The following is a 20,602-nucleotide window of genomic DNA, read 5'->3' on the forward strand; positions in this document are numbered from 1 at the left end:
TCATCAAATTGTAATTGGTAAATTTCATTTTACATAAAATACCGTGCAACAAACAAAAACACTAATAGATAACATTTGAAGTAAATTCACCTCATTGTCATAGTTGGATAAAATATTAAAATGGAAAGGTATTAGAAGATCATAAAAAGGAAATCTGCTAATGATTTGATTTTGTGATTTCTGATAGGAATGTTTCTATAGTTTATGATATGAATTACTAAACACAAAACAATGTAGAATTATGAAAACTTATTCTTAACTACTATTTATAATGCCCTACACTTTGAATTATTATTATTTTTTTTATTTTATTTTATTTATTTATTTATTTATTTATTTTTGGCTGTGTTGGGTCTTCGTTTCTGTGCGAGGGCTTTCTCCAGTTGCGGCAAGTGGGGGCCATTCCTCATCGCAGTGCGCGGGCCTCTCACTGCCGCGGCCTCTCTTGTTGCGGAGCACAGGCTCCAGACGCGCAGGCTCAGTAATTGTGGCTCACGGGCCCAGTCGCTCCGTGGCATGTGGGATCTTCCCAGACCAGGGCTCGAACCCGTGTCCCCTGCATTGGCAGGCAGACTCTCAATCACTGCGCCACCAGGGAAGCCCCACTTTGAATTATTAAAAATACTTTAATTTAGAGGCCAGACTCAACATGAGTATTCATCCATGTACCAGAAAGTAGATCAGGGCGTGGTAATTATTTTGTGATGAAGACTATTCTCTTCCTGAGGACACCCAAGCTAAAGTTTCAGAACTGAAGGGTTTAAAGAATTATTTAGCTTGAGATACACATTAAAAATCAAAATAATGGCCATTTAACAAGATTGAACATATCTATTATCTATTAAGAGAATCTAATGACTATGGTGAGCTCAAAGGAAAAAAAAGAGAGAAATAGCATTGATAATAGGATACCATCCAGGTTATCTGCACAAAAGTTTTTGTTAAAAATCTGAGTAGTATGCTTTATGTTTATGGATGCATAAGGTAGCAAAGGACCTATCTGTGTTGGAATACAATATTACTGAATTTCAATATAAAGTTTGTGACCATTTTATGGAAAAACATTTGTCCATTTGTCTACTACATTTCTGATGTGTCACATAAATCTCCACGTTACCAAAAACATCATTTTGGACAACTAATAAACTGGTGATTGGTGAGAAAATTCACCAAATTAATAAAATCATATGCCCTTAAAAAGCAATGTATGTGCCATTAAAAACTAAAGCAATTTACCTTTTTTAAGAAAAATATGTCATTATGTAAGTGTACAAAAAAAGCATTGAGTTATGTTAACAGGGGTTATATTATCGAGAAAGGATGTTAGATAATGTTTCTTTTCTTCTTTATAGAAGTCCATAAGGTCTATTTTAAAACAAAGAACATATATGACTTATAGCTATAAAAGTTAATACACAGGGGCTTCCCTGGTGGCGCAGTGGTTGAGAATCCGCCTGCCAATGCAGGGGACACAGGTTCGATCCCTGGTCCGGGAAGATCCCACATTGCCGCGGAGCAGCTAAACCCGTGCGCCACAACTACTGAGCCTGTGCTCTAGAGCCCGCAAGCCACAACTACTGAGCCCGTGTGCCGCAACTACTGAAGCCCGCACGCCTAGAGCCCATGCTCCACAATGAGAGAGGCCACCGCAATGAGAAGCCCGCTCACTGCAATGAAGAGTAGCCCCGCTCGCTGCAACTAGAGAAAGCCCACGAGCAGCAACGAAGACCCAATGCAGCCAAAAATAAATATAATAAATAAATACATTTATTTTAAAAAATCAAAATATAAAAAAATCTTGCTATGTTAGTGATTAAAAACAGAATCCATGTTATCAGTGATATAATTGCTACTATGTGAAGATATGCATGCATGTCATCAAAGAATTGAAGGTATTTAGAAAATTTTAAAATAGCTACTGTGACTAGGTTCACAAGTTTATGATTTTAGATTTGTTTCCTTTGGCATTGTTACCTTATTCTCAATGTTCAGAGCAACAAATATAAAGAGGGAAAGAGGGAAAGGACTGCGCATTCTCTTTAGGTGTAGTGTAAAGATTTGTCTTGAATTTACTTTTAAAAATGAGACTTTCTACAAGCATTACAAGTTCTTTATTCTTTTTCCTTATTTCCTAGTTATAGTCATTAGAATGATTACACTAAGAAAAGCAATAAAATCTCCACTCTAGATAAGGCTAGTTGTCAAATAATTCTATATATGTTGGGTTTACATTTTCACGGGCAAAGCAGTTTACTTTGAAGTTGACAAAGGTGTTTATAAGAAAATGACCACAAACTGTACATAGATGATAGAGAATAGAGTAAACCTACTTAGAAGAATAGTTTTTAAGGGACATTTAAAAATATTAAAACCGGGAATTTAAGGCTTAAAGATCATTAAATCCAGTCTTACTTTCTTTTTTTTTTTTAATTTTCAGAAAACAAAACTGCCTGTTTAAATGACTAGTCCAAGGTCAAACGTCTAGTTAGTAAAAATGTTGGAACAAGCGCTTGGACTTCTCACTCCTGCTACCATGTTCTTTTTATTAAATTTCACTGCTAAATGAGCAGAGCTGCCATCTCTGCCTAAGGGAGGGCTTCCAGAGAAGACACAGGTTTTGTAGTTTTTCACCCTCAGTCTTTGCTGTGGGCTTGGCTGCTACTCTTCTAGCCCAGAGGACTGGGAAACCAGACCAGGACTTACTCTCACAGCTTGGGCCTCCCCAGATCTGTCAAGTGGCTCTGCATGGCGAACTGAAGGTTGCAGGCAACTGGCCCAGTGCCCTGCCACACTCCCAGGGGCCTATCTATGCAGGGATGGGGCCTGGCCCAGGTCCTGGCTGACTGGCAGCAGGTTCTAGCTGATAGGGGCCAGAGAAACGAGTGTGCTGCAGCCCGGGAGGCCTCCGGGCCCTGGCACCAAGTGCCTTTCCAGATACATGTGACTGAAGGTGAAACTTGGAGACCAAAACTGGAGAGGGGGAAGTGGATGGAAACAAGTCTGCCTAGAACAGCCTGTAGGCTAAAGAAGAATAAAGCAAGTGGACCATCAGATCAGCAGCTGTTTCAGCACCATTTTGGAAAGCGGCCTGGGATAAATAAATAATAAAAAATATAACCAAAGAGTTGCCATCTGCTGCTGTTGCCACCACCTAATTGACATTTAATCTACTCTCTGGCTTCGTTGCCCATATGTCCACCATCATCTCTGCCCGTGGCTAAACAGTCAAAGCTCTGTCCTTTGTCATGGTACTTGTAGAGGGATTGTAAATATTACCATTATATAAACCTACTTACCTTTACTTAGACTGAGCCCTGTCCCTGTCCTTGTCTCAGAAACCTCATAAAATCCTACTCATCCTTTGAAAAGACTTCTTTACGTTGTCCCCTCTAAGTCTCCCAAGCAAAAAGTGTGGCACCCTTTTCTGGCCTCCCATTCTGTATAGAGAAGTCACCTGTTGGAAAATATTATAATTAGTGGCATAAATTGTCTGTTTTCTCAGTGAGCTGCTTGAGAACAACCTACAGACCTATTGCTTACTTAACTTCCTGATCTTCTATGTTGGTTTCTGGAAAAAGGAGGCTTATGTGAGGATCAAGTAAGATACTACAAGCAGAGGGCTCACCCAGTATCTGACACAAGCACCAATCAATAAGGCTTACTTATCATCACCATTTATCATCATCATCATCATCATCATCACCATCACCATCACCAATATCCTTTAAACACCTTTACACCCTAGCATAAGGCTTTACATGCTCAGTTCATTACTACTCTTTATGGAAAATCATATCAAACAGTATAGCCACCATGAAATAACTGGATAGTACTTTTTACATCAGCAGTGGTTGGCAGGCTCTAAGGTAGCTCCCCTGACCCCCTAACTCCTGGTTTTATGCTCTTGGGGAATCTCCTCCCCTTGAGCATTGGTGAAACCTGTTACTTGTTCCAAAAAAAAAAAATGGAACATGGCATAGATAATGGCATATCATTTCTAATATTAGGTTTACATAAGACTATAACTTCTGTCTTGCTGTAGTCTCTCTTCATTGCCTTCTTCTTTGCATGCTTTGGTGAAGCAAGTAGCCACATTGGAGAGGTCCACACAGCAAGAAACTGAGGGTGGCCTCTGGCCTACAGCTAGCTTGGAACTAAGGCCCTCGGTCCTATAGACGGCTAGCAACCGAATTCTGCCAACAACCACGTGAACTTGGGTAGATCCTTTTCCAGTAGAACCTTCAGATGACACTATGACTGCAGCCTCGTGAGAGGCCTTGGAGCAGAGGCACCTAGCTAAGCCATGCCCAGATTCCGAATCCACAGAAACAGTGAGATAATAAACTTGCGCAGCGTTAAGAAGCTTAGTTTGTGTTAACTTGTTACACGGCAATAAGATAACTAGGACCCCAACATTTCCCCAATGTATGTTCCACAAGTCAAAAATCTGTCCTTAATGAAATAAATCTTGGAGATATAATGTCAGACTTTAGTTTAACTGCAGCAAGGTCAAGGATCTTTAATCACTAGTTAATATATGCTGTGATTCCACTGGGTAGGGGGAAGTGGGGAAAACACACACATGCAGCTCACCTGAAACTGATTTGACCAAGAAAAATTTTTGTAACTTAAAAAATTATTTTTCATTAATGAATGTTCAATGGACCACAATTTTTAAAAATGTCTTTTCAAGTTTACAGAAGCAGTTAAAGAAATAGCAATCAAAAGCTCTCTCTGGCTGCCTCAGTAAAAAGAAGGCAAGTGTACAGAGGGGACAAGAGCCATCAACTAATTGGAGAAATAACTGTCTGGCTCCTTCAAGAAATAATACAAGGATGAAAAAGTTTCACTTCCAATATTTCTATAGTCTTTTCTGGTCTTTTATCACTCTAAATATACCAAGCATGATATTTTTATGAGCAAAACAAATTATACACCGTGTTTCTCAACAAAACAATTCACAGCTATAAAGAAGACCAAACAGTAGTTCTCATTCTTTCTTTCCTCACGTTCCCCCATCACATCAGTGACGTACATCACCTGTTACCAGCATCCACGGTGTCTGTCAGTGAACTGACAGATTGAATGGGACAGGGCAGCTTGGAAAGAGGAAGGGAGGTGGTAGATTAAAGTCTAATGAGCACCTTGCTTGGTGTCGCATATGTTAAAAAAAAAAGGTTTTGAGTTTTTTGTTTTTTAATGCCTTTCTGATTTCCACAAATTTTATCTTTGGCAATGAAAGGGCAAGTAGGCAGATAATAGAATGTTTTACTGCCTTTAATGTTTGTGTTTTCAATTTATAGATAACCCTTTAGAGCCAGTGGGCAAAAGTGCTACGATTATTTTGGCATTCACTTAGTGATTCAAAGACAATTTCAAATTTGCATTAAAATTTCTCTACTTCTCGGAGGGACATCAAAGAGTTTATTTATACCTATTCCCATTGATAAGTGCTGGATAGCAAAATGTATTTATCTATAATTTTCAAATTTAGAAGATGACTGATCATAATAACAGTCAGAACAACTTGAACACTCTTCACTTTATTTAAAAGATATAAAAAGTCATATGATCTTACAAGATGATTTCAAGACAAATTATTTTCAAGCCTACAGACTCAACAGAAATGCCACTGTTACAATGTCACTCATTCTGATACCCAAGTTGAGTTAATATTACAAGCACAAATCAATATTCTCATATTAAAAAGGGGGTAAAGAGACCTGTACCGTCTACTTCACAGGGTTATAAGAATAAAATATGAGTTATGAAATCACTTCATGAACTATAAAGCGCTGCTATTATTATTATTAGAAATAACAGACGTTTGAATCAATTTCATTTCCTAAGAGCAATCTAATGTCAAGTGCTTCAGATAAAATGTTTCAATGATTCAACCACTAGAATGCTTCAAATTGTTGAATTTACTATTCAAAAATAAGAATGCTTTCAGACACTGGAGTCTGCAATGACTTCTACATCTTATAATAGGCAAAATAATCATCCTCTGTTTCAACACTGCACAGCACAAATGCCCATATCCAAAGCAGACCATAGACATGGTCTTTGTCACTCACAAAGAAGTTACAACAAGCAATTCTTAAAATTTAATAAGTGACTGAGTTTGCTGTCATGGCCAAGGCTGACAAAATGTAAGGTATTGACATTTTTATTGGAATGAAGGATACATGCTACAATGCACTTGATTTATGAATTTGCTAAGGAATCTATAATCTACCATTATTGTAAATCATTCATTTTGACAATCTACACATACTCCTTTTTGACGATTACAAGTATATTCCTTAATTATGCATATTTCTAGTTGTCTACATTTCCTGTTGAGATTTTAAAAGACTGATCAAATGAACTTTGACATCAAGGCTAATTTTCAAAAAAACTGCCATAAAAGTCTTAGAAGACAAGTTATAATGGTCCCACACAGTTTTCTTATCAACTAATTTCACTGTTTTACAGAGCAGAAAACCTCTGAAGACCCTTAATAGATCAAAATGCCATTTTTCTTTTAGATTTCTGCATTACCTAACAATGTAAAAGGAATTCCTGCAGAAAGATCATCTCCTAAGAGACTACGAACATTGACACTGGACAGAAGTAGTCTTCATTCTAGCAATTTCAAGGGTTTACTCACTTCTTTACTAAACTGTACGTTAAGGTGTAATTGTATTTTTCATTAGGACTGATTTTTCTTGTGGTTCATAAAATTTTCTCAATTCACAGGTCTTTCCTAATGATATATTTGACAGAAGCATTAAGATGTTGTTTATGAAGAGAAAATGTAAAACACCAGTGAATTTTTGGTTGGTTAACAAAGTGTTCTACCTCTTAAAGGAATTAACATGAAGTATAATTTTATTCTCAAAGAATGACACTAGTGCTACACATCTATCATAAATTTTTCTATCACAAGAATGATTCCCTTTTATTAAATTATCCTTAGTCCCTTTACCATGGAAGCTAAACATAATGGCACTGTGATAGAGATATTTTAAAATTTGAACTACAAACCACAGGAAGTTTTTAACATTAGTTTGTAAATAATTATTTTTAAAATCTTACCTTAGCCGCGCATGCAGCTCAATATCAAAAAAACAAACAACCCAATCCAAAAATGGGCAGAAGACCTAAATAGACATTTCTCCAAAGCAGATATACAGATTGCCAACAAACACATGAAAGGATGCTCAACATCACTAACCATTAGAGAAATGCAAATCAAAACTACAGTGAGGTATCACCTCACACCAGTCAGAATGGCCATCATCAAAAAATCTACAAACAATAAAGGCTGGAGAGGGTGTGGAGAAAAGGGAACCCTCTTGCACTGTTGGTGGGAATGTAAATTGATACAGCCACTATGGAGAACAGTATGGAGGTTCCTTAAAAAACTAAAAATAGAACTACCATATGATCCAGCAATCCCACTACTGGGCACATACCCTGAGAAAACCATAATTCAAAAAGAGTCATGTACCACAATGTTCATTGCAGCACTATTTACAATAGCCAGGACTTGGAAGCAACCTAGCGTCCATCGACAGATGAATGGATAAAGAAGATGTGGCATATATATACAATGGAATACTACTCAGCCATAAGAAGAAACGAAATTGAGTTATTTGTAGTGAGGTGGATGGACCTAGAGACTGTGATACAGAGTGAAGTAAGTCAGAAAGAGAAAAACAAATACCATATGCTAACACATATATATGGAATCAAAAAAAAAAAAAAAAGGTTCTGAAGAACCTAGCTGCAGGACAGGAATGAAGACAAAAACATAGAGAATGGACTTGAGGACATGGGGAGGGGGAAGGGTAAGCTGGGACAAAGTGAGAGAGTGGCATGGACATATATACACTACCAAATGTAAAATAGATAGCTAGTGGGAAGCAACCACATAGCACAGGGAGATAGCTCAGTGCTTTGTGTCCACCTAGAGGGGTGGGATAGGGAGGGTGGGAGGGAGACGCAAGAGGGAGGAGATATGGGGATATATGTATACATATAGCTGATTCACTTTGTTATACAGCAGAAACTAACATACCATTGTAAAGCAATTATACTCCAATAAAGATGTTAAAAAAAAAAAGAAACTTACCTTGTCCAGTAATTACACTTTAAAATAGACAAATGAGGGACTTCCCTAGTGACGAAGTGGTTAAGAATCCGCCTGCCAATGCAGGGGACACGGATTTGAGCCCTGGTCTGGGAAGATTCCATATGCCTTGGAGCAACTAAGCCCGTGTGTCACAACTACTGAGCCTGCATGCCACAACTACTGAAGTCCACATGCCTAGAGCCTGTGCTCCACAACAAGAGAAGCCACCGCAACGAGAAGCCCGCACACTGCAACGAAGAGTAGCCCCCGCTCGCCACAACTAGAGAAAGCCTGTGCATAGCAACAAAGACCCAATGCAGCCAAAAAAAAAATTTTTTTAATAAATAAATAAATAAATAAATAAAATACACAAATGACAATATCCATAAAATATATGAGACTGATTTAAAAATCAGATCCTTTAAAAAAGATTACTAGCCCCCAGGGCATCTCTGTACAATGCAATAATTGACATTCAAAATGCTGACTGCAAAACGGTAAGGAAAGCTTAGAGTGGGATTGCAAGAACCATGTTGCCTTGATTTACCACTGTATACTCAGCCGTGAGCACAGCTCTGGGTATATAGTAGGCACTCAGTAAAAATCTCTTGAATGAACTATTGAATAACAGTCCATATTATAACCTAGTTCAAGAAAGCATCTTATACATTTTAGGGAAAAAATCACATTAAAAATAAATAATATTTTGAACACTTAAACCCTAAACCCAACCTAAGTGTCCATCAGCAGATGAATGGATAAAGAAGCTGTGGTATATGTATATAATGGAACATTACTCAGCCATAAAAAAGAATGAAATTTTTCCATTTGCAGCAACATGTATGGACTCGGAGGGCATTATGCTAAGTGAATTAAGTCAGACAGAGAAAGACAAATACTATATGATATCACTTACGTGTGGTATGTGAAATCTAAAAAATACAGCAAACTAGTGAATAAAACAAAAAAACAGACTCATAGGTATAGAGAACCAACTAGTGGTTACCAGTGGGTGGTGGGAAGGAGAGTGGGAGATACAAACTATTGGATGTAAGATAGGCTACAAAGACATATTGTATCACATGGGGAATATAGCAAATATTTTGTAATAACTGTACATGGAGTGTAACCTTTAAAAATTGTATTTTAAAAAATATATCCAGAGGAAAAACAAATTAAAAGCTTAAAAAAATTTTTTTAATTAAAAAAAACCCCTAAACTCTAAAGGTTAAAAATAAACATGACATTTATATGGACTGTCTATAAGCCAGACACTGTCCTTAAATAATCTGTAAGTATTAACTTATTTAATTCTTCTTATAATTTTGTGAGGTACCCAGTATTACCATCATCATCCTCATTTTCAAACAGATAAATTAAGACAGAGAATTTCAGTAACTCACAATTTGTAAACAGCAGAGACAGGATTCGAACTCAGGCACCTGACTCCAGAATCTGCACTCTAACCATTCTGGAATATTTTACTTTGTTTTTTCATGTGGTTGTATTTGTTTCCATATAAAAAGTTTTCTCTTTCAGACTTAGTGTTTTACTTACTACTTCTGTTACAGCCCCACCTGCCCTGCAGTTGTGTACTGTTTTCTTTCCAACCTTTGGAAAAGGTAAGATTTGAACAGAAGATTCCTCCCACTGGGAGGCATCAAGTGTATTTTTCAGCCACTACCCAGCACTGCTGTGTTGTTAAGGGGAACACTGTTAAAACCAATTCAGCCTTCATTTGCCCACAGGGCTTCTCAATGCTTTAATTTATCCCAGGAATGTAATGAAAGAGGATGGTTCCTTCTAATTCATAAATCACCGAGGCTTTATTCCAATTTGTGTTTCCAACAAGGCTTCCTACAGGTCTACTGTGTGAAACATTCTTTATGTTGTTTCTTGCAGTTTCCTCTAGACACGTGTTCTAGTTCCAGTGTTTAGGACTGAGTGATATCACTGTTCAGCTGGCACAGGTCACCAGGCCAGCAGAGGCTACTTTGACCTGGACATTTGTTTAGCACGTCTACCTTCTCACATGTTTGGGCAACTAAGACCACCCATGCATGTGTTATCAATAGTCTGTTGGAACTACACTAGGGCTGTAGAGACACTAGTGATAATAATATTAATAATAATTAAATACAACACTAAGTAACAGGCACAATGTTCACTTAATTTTCCATCTCTGGGCCAAAGTATATAGATTTTTTAAATGAGGGGTTTGGACTAGATAATGTGAGGTTCCTTCAAAATCCAGAGAAAATCTAAAATAAAAAATTCTGAAAATGTGAATGACAGGTTTTCCTTTTCTTTTATACAAGTATAACAGATTTATTTCAACTTTGCCCTCAGAGTTGCTACCTTTATTCTGAAAAACAATAAGAACAAAACTTTCCCAATGATATGACTCTATCAACAGCTAGATGACTTCAACAATAATATCATACTCTGCTTCCAATTCCTTGAGCAAAATCCTTGCATATCATATTCATTTTGTGTTGTTCTTGTAACCTTAATATTAGTGATTCTCATTAGATGCTCCCAACTTATTTTAAGTAGGTTGAGAGCTTACTGGTAACTTTTCAGAAACCATCATAAATATATTATCCTGAAATCTTCCAACTTTTCATGTACCTCTCTTTATACCTCTGTGGTCCCATTCTCTTGATGGGGGCACTTAATTGAGCCAATTCATTGACCCCTTTCACCCTCTGCTCTCCAATCTGTGACTTCCAGGCTGGTTCTAAGCACACTTTCCACATACAGGATGGGCTGGTGGTTGTTTCACACAATAGATTTCTTTAGCTAACACTCGACCCCAAAACTGGAATAAACACTTCAATCTGCATTTGATATCAGTATCTTTCCAGATTAAAAATGAGAATGTCAAATAACTTGACAGATATTTAATAGAGAGATGCTCCATTTTTAAAGTTTGAATTTCTCCAAAAAGTTCTATTTTAGATCTGTAAGCTTGATTATACACATCAAGGTTATTTTATAGTATGTGATAAAATAAACATAGATTTTTTTTTAGACATGTATCTAAATTTCCTAAGCAGTACAGATCATTAGTTCTCAATTGTATCTTATTTTTAAATTTTCTAGTACTTTCTCTTTTCATTAAAATGAAAAAAGAAAAGTCTTAGTTTCCTATGTTTATCTATTGCAACGGAAGAAACCATTCAAGGTGAGAAGGAAATTTTTTTTCCAAATATATATGTCTTTTACTGAATGTTCTTTTAAAAATTATTATTAAAGTACATGTTCATGACCTCCCCAGGAAACTCCCTTTTTGTCCAGCCCTCCCTGACTTCCAGTCACTACTCACCCCCAAGGGGAATCCCTGTCTTGATATCAAACAGTATTGATTAGTTTTGTCTCTTTTTGTTCTTTATATAAGTACAATCATACAACATACACTCTTTTATATCTGGCTTCTTTCCTTTGTATCACTGTGTGTAGTTGTAAATTGTATACTGAAATTTTAAAATATTACTATGAATATGCACTATTTCAAAAGTAGTAAACCAGCACATACAGCACAGGCTCTAGCACATCCAGCACATACAGCATTAAAAAAAAGACCAAAAGAGGAAAGCAAACTAATATTGAACTGACAGTATTAAAGTAAGAAAAAAAATCAAAATCACAAAATTTTCAAGTATGCCTAACCTGCAGAATTTACAGTATATCTCGGATTTTCCAAAGTAGCCAGTAAGTTTTTCTTCCTTCCAGTAAAATTTTTAGAAAACATGTGCTTTAGACTACAATGACTCACTGTCATCCATGATATTAGAGGAAATCAGGAGTATTGATGGATGTATCAGTCGAGTCTGGTTTTGGCTGCATTTTAAAATGCTTCTTGGAAGGTAAAGAGCAGAAGACGAAGGAAGATCCATAAATAAGGGACATTAGTGAATTGCTGAACTCTAAGCACTTCTACGCTTACCTAAAAGTTATGAAAACTCATGTTCAAGTGTAATCACAGTTGTCTTAAATAGCATGTGAGTGTTACATAATTCTAAGTTTCATTCCAGTGCTATTCTTGATAACATCACTTATAATTCTTCCACTCTGGTCATCACTGCCAGCACTTAGGGTTCCAGTCATCCCATATGCAGATTTTTAAAGGATATATTGGTGTATTTCAACTCATATCTGCATTACTTATCTGATTTGCTGCCTACAACTTTGCCCTCATATTGTATAGAACAAAAAATATTTTGCATATTGAAATCTTTTTGCCCAGAAAGTTTCCATCAAGAGTAGAGAATGAGATGATCAGTCCTATTTGAAGCAGTCTGTTCTGCATTTTAAGATGTCTCGTTACCTCACATGCATGATTTGGCTAAAAATGAACTAACACTTTTGCATTTTCTCATTTACATGGAGTCTGAAGCTGACATTCTTAGCAATCAACCCCTAACCACATTGCTTCAATCTGCTTTATGGTGACTGAACAGAGATTTCTCATACATAGAGTAGAATATGCTTATTAATTACAGTTCATACATTTCTTTCTTGTCCCCATTTACAACTTAAAAAAAACCAATGGGGATATATGTATATGTATAGCTGATTCACTTTGTTATAAAGCAGAAACTAACACACCACTGTAAAGCAATTATACTCCAACAAAGATGTTAAAAAAAAAAAAAGAAGAAAACATATAGCTAAGGTTTTTAGAAGATTTTTAGGGCAGTGAAACTCTTCTGTATGATACAATAACAGCAAATACATTACATGGCATTATAATCTTTCGAAACCCATAGAATGTACAACATCAAAAGTGAACCCTGGGCTTCCCTGGTGGTGCAGTGGTTAAGAATCCTCCTGCCAATGCAGGGGACACAGGTTCGAGCCCTGGTCTGGGAAAGATCGCACATGTTGCGGAGCAACTAAGCCCATGCGCCACAACTACTGAGCCTGCGCTCTAGAGCCCGTGAGCCACAACTACTGAAGCCCGTGCACCTAGGGCCTGTGCTCCTCAACAAGAGAAGCCACCGCAATGAGAGGCCCGCACACCGCAACGAAGAGTAGCCCCCGCTCACCGCAACTAGAGAAAGACTGTGAGCAGCAACGAAGATCCAATGCAGCCAAAAATATAAAATAAAATAAAACTTTTTTAAAAAAAGAGTGAACCCTAATGTAAACTATGAACTTTGGGTGATAGTGATGTGTTAATTCAGGTTCATCAATTGTAATGAATGTACCACTCTGGTGGGGGATGTTGATAATGGAGGAGGCTATGCATGTGTGTGTACAGGGGATGTATAGAAATCCTCTGTACTTTCTGTTCAATTTTACTGTGAATCTAAAACTGCTCTTAAAAATAAAGTCCATTTAGGCTTAAAGACTTAAATATCAGACATGACACCATAAAACTCTTAGAGGAGATCATAAGCAAAACATTCTCTGACGTAAATCCACCAATGTTTTCTTACATCAGTCACCCAAGGCAATAGAAATAAAAGCAAAAATAAAGAAATGGGACCTATTCAAACTTACAAGCTTTTGCACAGCAAAGGAAACCATAAACAAAATGAAAAGACAACCTACAGACTGGGAGAAAATATTTGTAAATGATGTGACTGACAAGGGGTTAATTTCCAAAATATACAAACCGCTCATACGACTCAACAACAAAAAAACAAACAACCCAATGGAAAAACGGGCAGAAGAACTAAACAGACATTTCTCCAAAGAAGACATACAGATGGTCAACAGGCACATGAAAAGTTGCTCAACATTGCTAAGTATTAGATAAATGCAAATCAAAACTACAATGAGGTACCACCTCACACCAGTCAGAATGGCCATCATTAAAAACTCTACAAATAACAAATGCGGGAGAAGGTGTGTGGAAGGAGAAGGAGCCCTCCTATGCTGTTGGTGGGAATGTAAGTTGCTACAGTCACTGTGGAAAACAGTATGGAGGTTCCTCAAAAAACTAAAAATAGAGTTGCCATAAGATCCAGCAATCCCACACCTGGGCATATATCCAGAGAAAACTATAATTGGAAAAGATAGGGGGAGACCTTCAAGATGGCAGAGGAGCAACATGTGGAGATCACCTTCCTCCCCACAAACACATCAGAAATATATCTACATGTGGAACAACTCCTATAGAACACCTACTGAACGCTGGCAGAAGACCTCAGACCTCCCAAAAGGCAAGAAACTCCCCACGTACCTGGGTAGGGCAAAAGAAAAAAGAAATAACAGAGACAAAAGAATAGGGACGGGACCTGCACCAGTGGGAGGGAGCTGTGAAGGAGGAAAGGTTTCTACACACTAGGAAGCCCCTTCATTGGCAGAGACGGGGGGTTGCGGGGGGGAAGCTTCGGAGCCATGGAGGAGAGCGCAGCAACAGGGGTGCAGAGCGCAAAGCAGAGAGATTCCCACACAGAGGATCAGTGCCGACCAGCACTCACCAGCCTGAGAGGCTTGTCTGCTCACCCGGTGGGGCGGGTGGGGGTGGGACCTGAGGCTTGGGCTTCGGAGGTCAGATCCCAGGGAGAGGACTGGGGTTGGCTGCGTGAACTCAGCCTGAAGGGGGGCTAGTGCACCACAGCTAGCCGGGAAGGAGTCCGGGAAAAAGTCTGGAACTGCCTAAGAGGCAAGAGACCATTGTTTTGGGATGCGCAAAGAGAGGGGATTCAGAGCACCACCTAAACGAGCTCCAGAGATGGGCGCAAGCCGTGGCTACCAGCACAGACACCAGAAACGGGCATGAAATGCTAAGGCTGCTGCTGCAGCCACCAAGAAGCCTGTGTGCAAGCACAGGTCACTATCCACACCTTCCCTCCCGGGAGCCTGTGCAGCCCGCCACTGCCAGGGTCCCGTTATCCAGGGACAACTTCCCTAGGAGAATACACGGCGCACCTCAGGCTGCTGCAACGACACGCTGGCCTCTGCCACTGCAGGCTCACCCTGCATTCTGTACCCTTCCTTCCCCTTGGCCTGAGTGAGCCAGAACCCCCTAATCAGCTGCTACTTTAACCCTGTCCTGCCTGGGAGAGGAACAAATGCCCTCAGGCGACCTACACGCAGAGGCAGGGCCAAATACAAAGCTGAACCCCAGGAGCTGTGCGAACAAAGAAGAGAAAGGGAAATTTCTCCCAGCAGCCTCAGGAGCAGCAGATTAAATCTCCACAATCAACTTGATGTACCCTGCATCTGTGGAATACTTGAATAGATAACAAATCATCCCAAAATTGAGGAGGTGGAGCTTGGGAGCAACTGTAGACTTGGGGTTTGCTTTCTGCATCTAATTTGTTTTTGGTTTTACGTTTATCTTCGTTTAGTATTTAGAGTTTATTATCATTGGTAGATTTGTTTATTCATTTAGTTACTCTCTTCCTTTTTTTTTAATATAGATATATATATATTTTTCCTTTTTCTCTTTTTGTGAGTGTGTATGTGTATGCTTCTTTGTGTGATTTTGTCTGTATAGCTTTGCTTTTACTATTTGTCCTAGGGTTATTTCCGACCACTTTTTTTTCTCTTTCTTTTTATTACTTTTTAATATTTTTATCTTTACTAATTTTTTATTTTTATTTGAATACCTTTATTTTCTTTCTTTCTTTCTCTCTCTCTCTCTCTCTCTCTCTCTCTCTCCCTCCCTCCCTCCCTCCCTCCCTCCCTCCCTCTCTCTCTCTCTCTCTCTCTCCCTCTCTCTCTCTCTCTCTTTCTCTCTTTCTTTCTTTCTTCTTTCTTTCTTTTTTTCTCCATTTTCTTCTGAGCCATGTAGCTGACAGGGTCTTGGTGCTCCGGCCAGGTGTCAGGCCCGCGCCTCTGAGGTGGGAGATCTGCGTTCAGGACACTGATCCACCAAAGACCTCCGGGCTCCATGTAATATCAAATGGCAAAAGCTCTCCCAGAGATCTCCATCTCAACGCTAACACCCAGCTCCACTCAATGACCAGCAAGCTACAGTGCAGGACACCCTATGCCAAACAACTAGCAAGACAGGAACACAAATACACCCATCAGCAGAGAGACTGCCTAAAATCATAATAAGGTCACAGGCATCCCAAAACACACCACTGGGTGCAGTCCTGCACACCAGAAAGACAAGATCCAGCCTCATCCACCAGAACACAGGCAGCAGTCCCCTCCACCAGGAAGCCTACACAACCCACTGAACCAACCTTAGCCACTGGGGCCAGTCACCAAAAACAACGGGAACTACGAACGTGCAGCCTGTGAAAAGGAAACCCCAGTAAAGTTAAGCAAAATGAGAACACAGAGAAACACAGAGAAGATGAAGTAGCAAGGTAAAAACCCACCAGACCAAACAAATGAAGAGGAAATAGGCAGTTTACCTGAAAAAGAATTCAGAGTAATCATAGTAAAGATGATCCATAATCTTGGAAATAGAATGGAGAAGATACAAGAAATGTTTAACAAGGACCTAGAAGAACTAACGTGCAAACAAACAATGATGAACAACATGATAAAGAAAATTCAAAATTCTCTAGAAGGAATCAATAGCAGAATAACTGAGGCAGAAGAACGGATAAGTGACCTGGAAGATAAAACAGTGAAAATAACTACTGCACAGCAGAATAAAGGAAAAAGAATGAAAAGAATTGAGGATAGTCTGAGAGACCTCTGGGACATTAAACTCATCAACATTCGAATTATAGGCGTCCCAGAAGAAGAAGAGAAAAAGAAAGGGACTGACAAAATATTTGAAGAGATTATAGTTGAAAACTTCCCTAATACGGGAAAGGAAATAGTCAAGTCCAGGAAGTGCAGACAGTCCCATACAGGATAAATCCAAGGAGAAATACGCCAAGACACATGTTAATCAAACTATCAAAAATTAAATACAAAGAAAAAATATCAAAAGCAGCAAGGGAAAAGAAACAAATAACATACAAGGGAATCCCCATAAGGCTAACAGCTGACCTTTCAGCAGAAACTCTGCAAGCCAGAAGGGAGTGGCAGGACATATTTAAAGTGATGAAAGGGAAAAACCTACAACCAACAATACTCTACCCAGCAAGGATCTCATTCACATTCGATGGAGAAATTAAAACCTTTACAGACAAGCAAAAGTTAAGAGAATTCAGCACCACCAAACCAGCTTTACAACAAATGCTAAAGGAACTTCTCTAGGCAGGAAACACAAGAGAAGGAAAAGACCTCCAATAACAAGCCCAAAACAATTAAGAAAATGGTAATAGGAACATACATATTGATAATTACCTTAAATGTAAATGGATTAAATGCTCCAAACAAAGATATAGACTGGCTGAATGTATACAAAAACAAGACCCGTATATATGCTGTCTGCAGGAGACCCACTTTAGACCTAAGGACACATACAGACTGAAAGTGAGGGGATGGAAAAAGGTATTCCATGCAAATGGAAATCAAAAGAAGGCTGGAGTAGCAATTCTCATATCAGACAGAATAGACTTTAAAATAAAGACTATTATAAGAGACAAAGAAGAATACTACAAAATGATCAAGGGATCAATCCAAGAAGATATAACAGCTGTAAAAATTTATGCACCCAACATAGGAGCACCTCAATACATAAGGCAGATGCCAACAGCCACAAAAGGGGAAATCCACAGTAACACAATCATAGTAGGGAACTTTAACACGCCACTTTCACCAATGGACAGATCATCCAAAAATGAAAATAAATAAGGAAACACAAGCTTTAAATGATACATTAAACAAGGTGGAGTTAATTGATATTTATAGGACATTCCATGCAAAAACAACAGAATATACTTGCTTCTCAAGTGTTCATGGAACTTTCTCCAGGATAGACCATATCTTGGGTCACAAATCAAGCCTTGCTAAATTTAAGAAAACTGAAATCATATCAAGTGTCTTTTCCAACCAGAATGCTATGAGACTAGATATCAATTACAGGAAAAAAATCTGTAAAGAATACAAATACATGGAGGCTAAACAATACACTACTAAATAACCAAGAGATAGCTGAAGAAATCAAAGAGGAAATCAAAAAATTCCTAGAGACAAATGACAAGGAAAACATGACGACCCAAAATCTATGGGATGCAGCAAAAGCCGTTCTAAGAGGGAAGTTTATAGCAATACAAGCCTACCTCAAGAAACAAGAAAAATCTAAAATAAACATCCTAAATTTACACCTAAAGCAATTAGAGAAGGAGGAACAAAAAAAACCCAAAGTTAGCAGAAGGAAAGAAATCATAAAGATCAGATCAGAAATAAATGAAAAAGAAATGAAGGAAACAATAGCAATGATCAGTAAAACTAAAAGCTGGTTCTTTGAGAAGATAAACAAAATTGATAAACCATTAGCCAGACTCATCAAGAAAAAAGGGGAGAAGACTCAAATCAATAGAATTAGAAATGAAAAAGGAGAAGTAACAACCGACACTGGAGAAATACAAAGGGTCATAAGAGATTCCTACAAGCAACTATATGCCAATAAAGTGGACAACCTGGAAGAAATGGACAAATTATTAGAAAAGCACAAACTTCTGACACTGAACCAGGAAGAAACACAAAATATAAACAGACCAATCACAAGTAATGAAATTGAAACTGTGATTAAAAATCTTCCAACAAACAAAAGCCCAGGACGAGATGGCTTCACAGGCGAACTCTATCAAACATTTAGAGAAGAGCTAACAGCTACCCTTCTCAAACTCTTCCAAAATATAGCAGAGGGAGGAACACTCCCAAACTCATTCTATGAGGCCACCATCACCCTGATACCAAAACCAGACAAAGATGTCACAAAGAAAGAAAACTACAGGCCAATATCACTGATGAACATAGATGTAAAAATCCCCAACAAAATACTATCAAACAGAATCCAACAGCACATTAAAAGGATCAGACACCATGATCAAGTGGGTTTATTCCAGGAATGCAAGGATTCTTCAATATACACAAAGCAATCAATGTGATAAACCATATTAACAAATTGAAGGAGAAAAACCATATACTCATCTCAATAGATGCAGAAAAAGCTTTTGACAAAATTCAACACCCATTGATGATAAAAACCCTGCAGAAAGTAGGCATAGAGGTAACTTACCTCAACATAATAAAGGCCATATATGACAAACCCACAGCCAACATTGTTCTCAATGGTGAAAAACTGAAACCATTTCCTCTAAGATCAGGAACAAGACAAGGATGCCCACTCTCACCACTATTATTCAATATAGTTTTGGAAGTTTTAGCCACAGCAATCAGAGAAGAAAAAGAAATAAAAGGAATCCAAATTGGAAAAGAAGAAGTAAAGCTGTCACTGTTTGCAGATGACACGATACTATACAAAGAGAATCCTAAAGATGCTACTACCAGAAAACTCCTAGAGCTAATCAATGAATTTGGTAAAATAGCAGGATTCAAAATTAATGCATAGAAATCTCTTGCATTCCTATACACTAATGATGAAAAATCTGAAAGAGAAATTAAGGAAACACTCCCATTTACCATTGCAACAAAATGAATAAAATACCTAGGAATAAACCTACCTAAGGAGACAAAAGACCTGTATGCAGAAAACTGTAAGACACTGATAAAGAAATTAAAGATGACAGAAACAGATGGAGAGATACACCACGTTCTTGGATTGGAAGAATCAACATTGTGAAAATGAGTATACTACCCAAAGCAATCTACAGATTCAATGCAATCCCTATCAAACTACCAATAGCATTTTTCACAGAAATAGGGGGAAAAAATTGCACAATTTGTATGGAAACTTGAAAGACCCTGAATAGCCAAAGCAATCTTGAGAAAGAGAAACGGAGCTGGAAGAATCAGGCTCCCAGATTTCAGACTATACTACAAAGGTACAGTAATCAAGACAGTATGGTACTGGCACAAAAACAGAAATATAGATCAATGGAACAGGATAGAAAGCCCAGAGATAAACCCACACACCTGTGGTCACCTTGTTTTTGATAAAGGAGGCAAGAATATACAATGGAGAAAAGACAGCCTCTTCAATAAGTGGTGCTGGGAAAACTGGACAGTTACACGTAAAAGAATGAAATTAGAACACTCCCTAACACCATACACAAAAATAAACTCAAAATGGATTAGAGACCTAAATGTAAGGCCAGACACTCTAAAACTCTTAGAGGAAAACATAGGCAGAACACTCTATGACATAAATCACAGCAAGATCCTTTTTGACCCACCTCCTAGAGAAATGGAAATAAAAACAAAAATAAACAAATGGGACCTAATGAAACTTAAAAGCTTTTGCACAGCGAAGGAAACCATAAACAAGACAAAAAGACAACCCTCAGAATGGGAGAAAATATTTGTAAATGAAGCAAGTGACAAAGGATTAATTGCCAAAATTTATAAGCAGCTTATGCAGCTCAACATCAAAAAAACAAACAACCCAATCTAAAAATGGGCAGAAGACCTAAATAGACATTTCTCCAAAGAAGACATACAGATGGCCAACAAACATATGAAAGGATGCTCAACATCACTAATCAT

The 20,602-nt window shown here is 38.1% G+C and overlaps 1 protein-coding gene and 1 long non-coding RNA gene across 5 annotated transcripts in view; one reads left to right on the top strand and one right to left on the bottom strand.

Moving 5' to 3' along the window:
- CDK14 (cyclin dependent kinase 14) overlaps positions 1-20,602 on the bottom strand; it is a 563,146-nt gene that overhangs the window by 245,335 nt on the left and 297,209 nt on the right. The gene's annotated exons all lie outside the window — the stretch shown is intronic.
- LOC309665622 lies at positions 610-11,981 on the top strand. The gene is made up of 2 exons (XR_014266585.1): positions 610-11,641; positions 11,672-11,981. It is a non-coding gene; the product is annotated as an uncharacterized lncRNA (long non-coding RNA).

The sequence above is a fragment of the Balaenoptera physalus genome (genome assembly GCF_965194825.1).
Source record: "Balaenoptera physalus genome assembly, chromosome: 8".
NCBI lineage: Eukaryota > Metazoa > Chordata > Mammalia > Artiodactyla > Balaenopteridae > Balaenoptera > Balaenoptera physalus.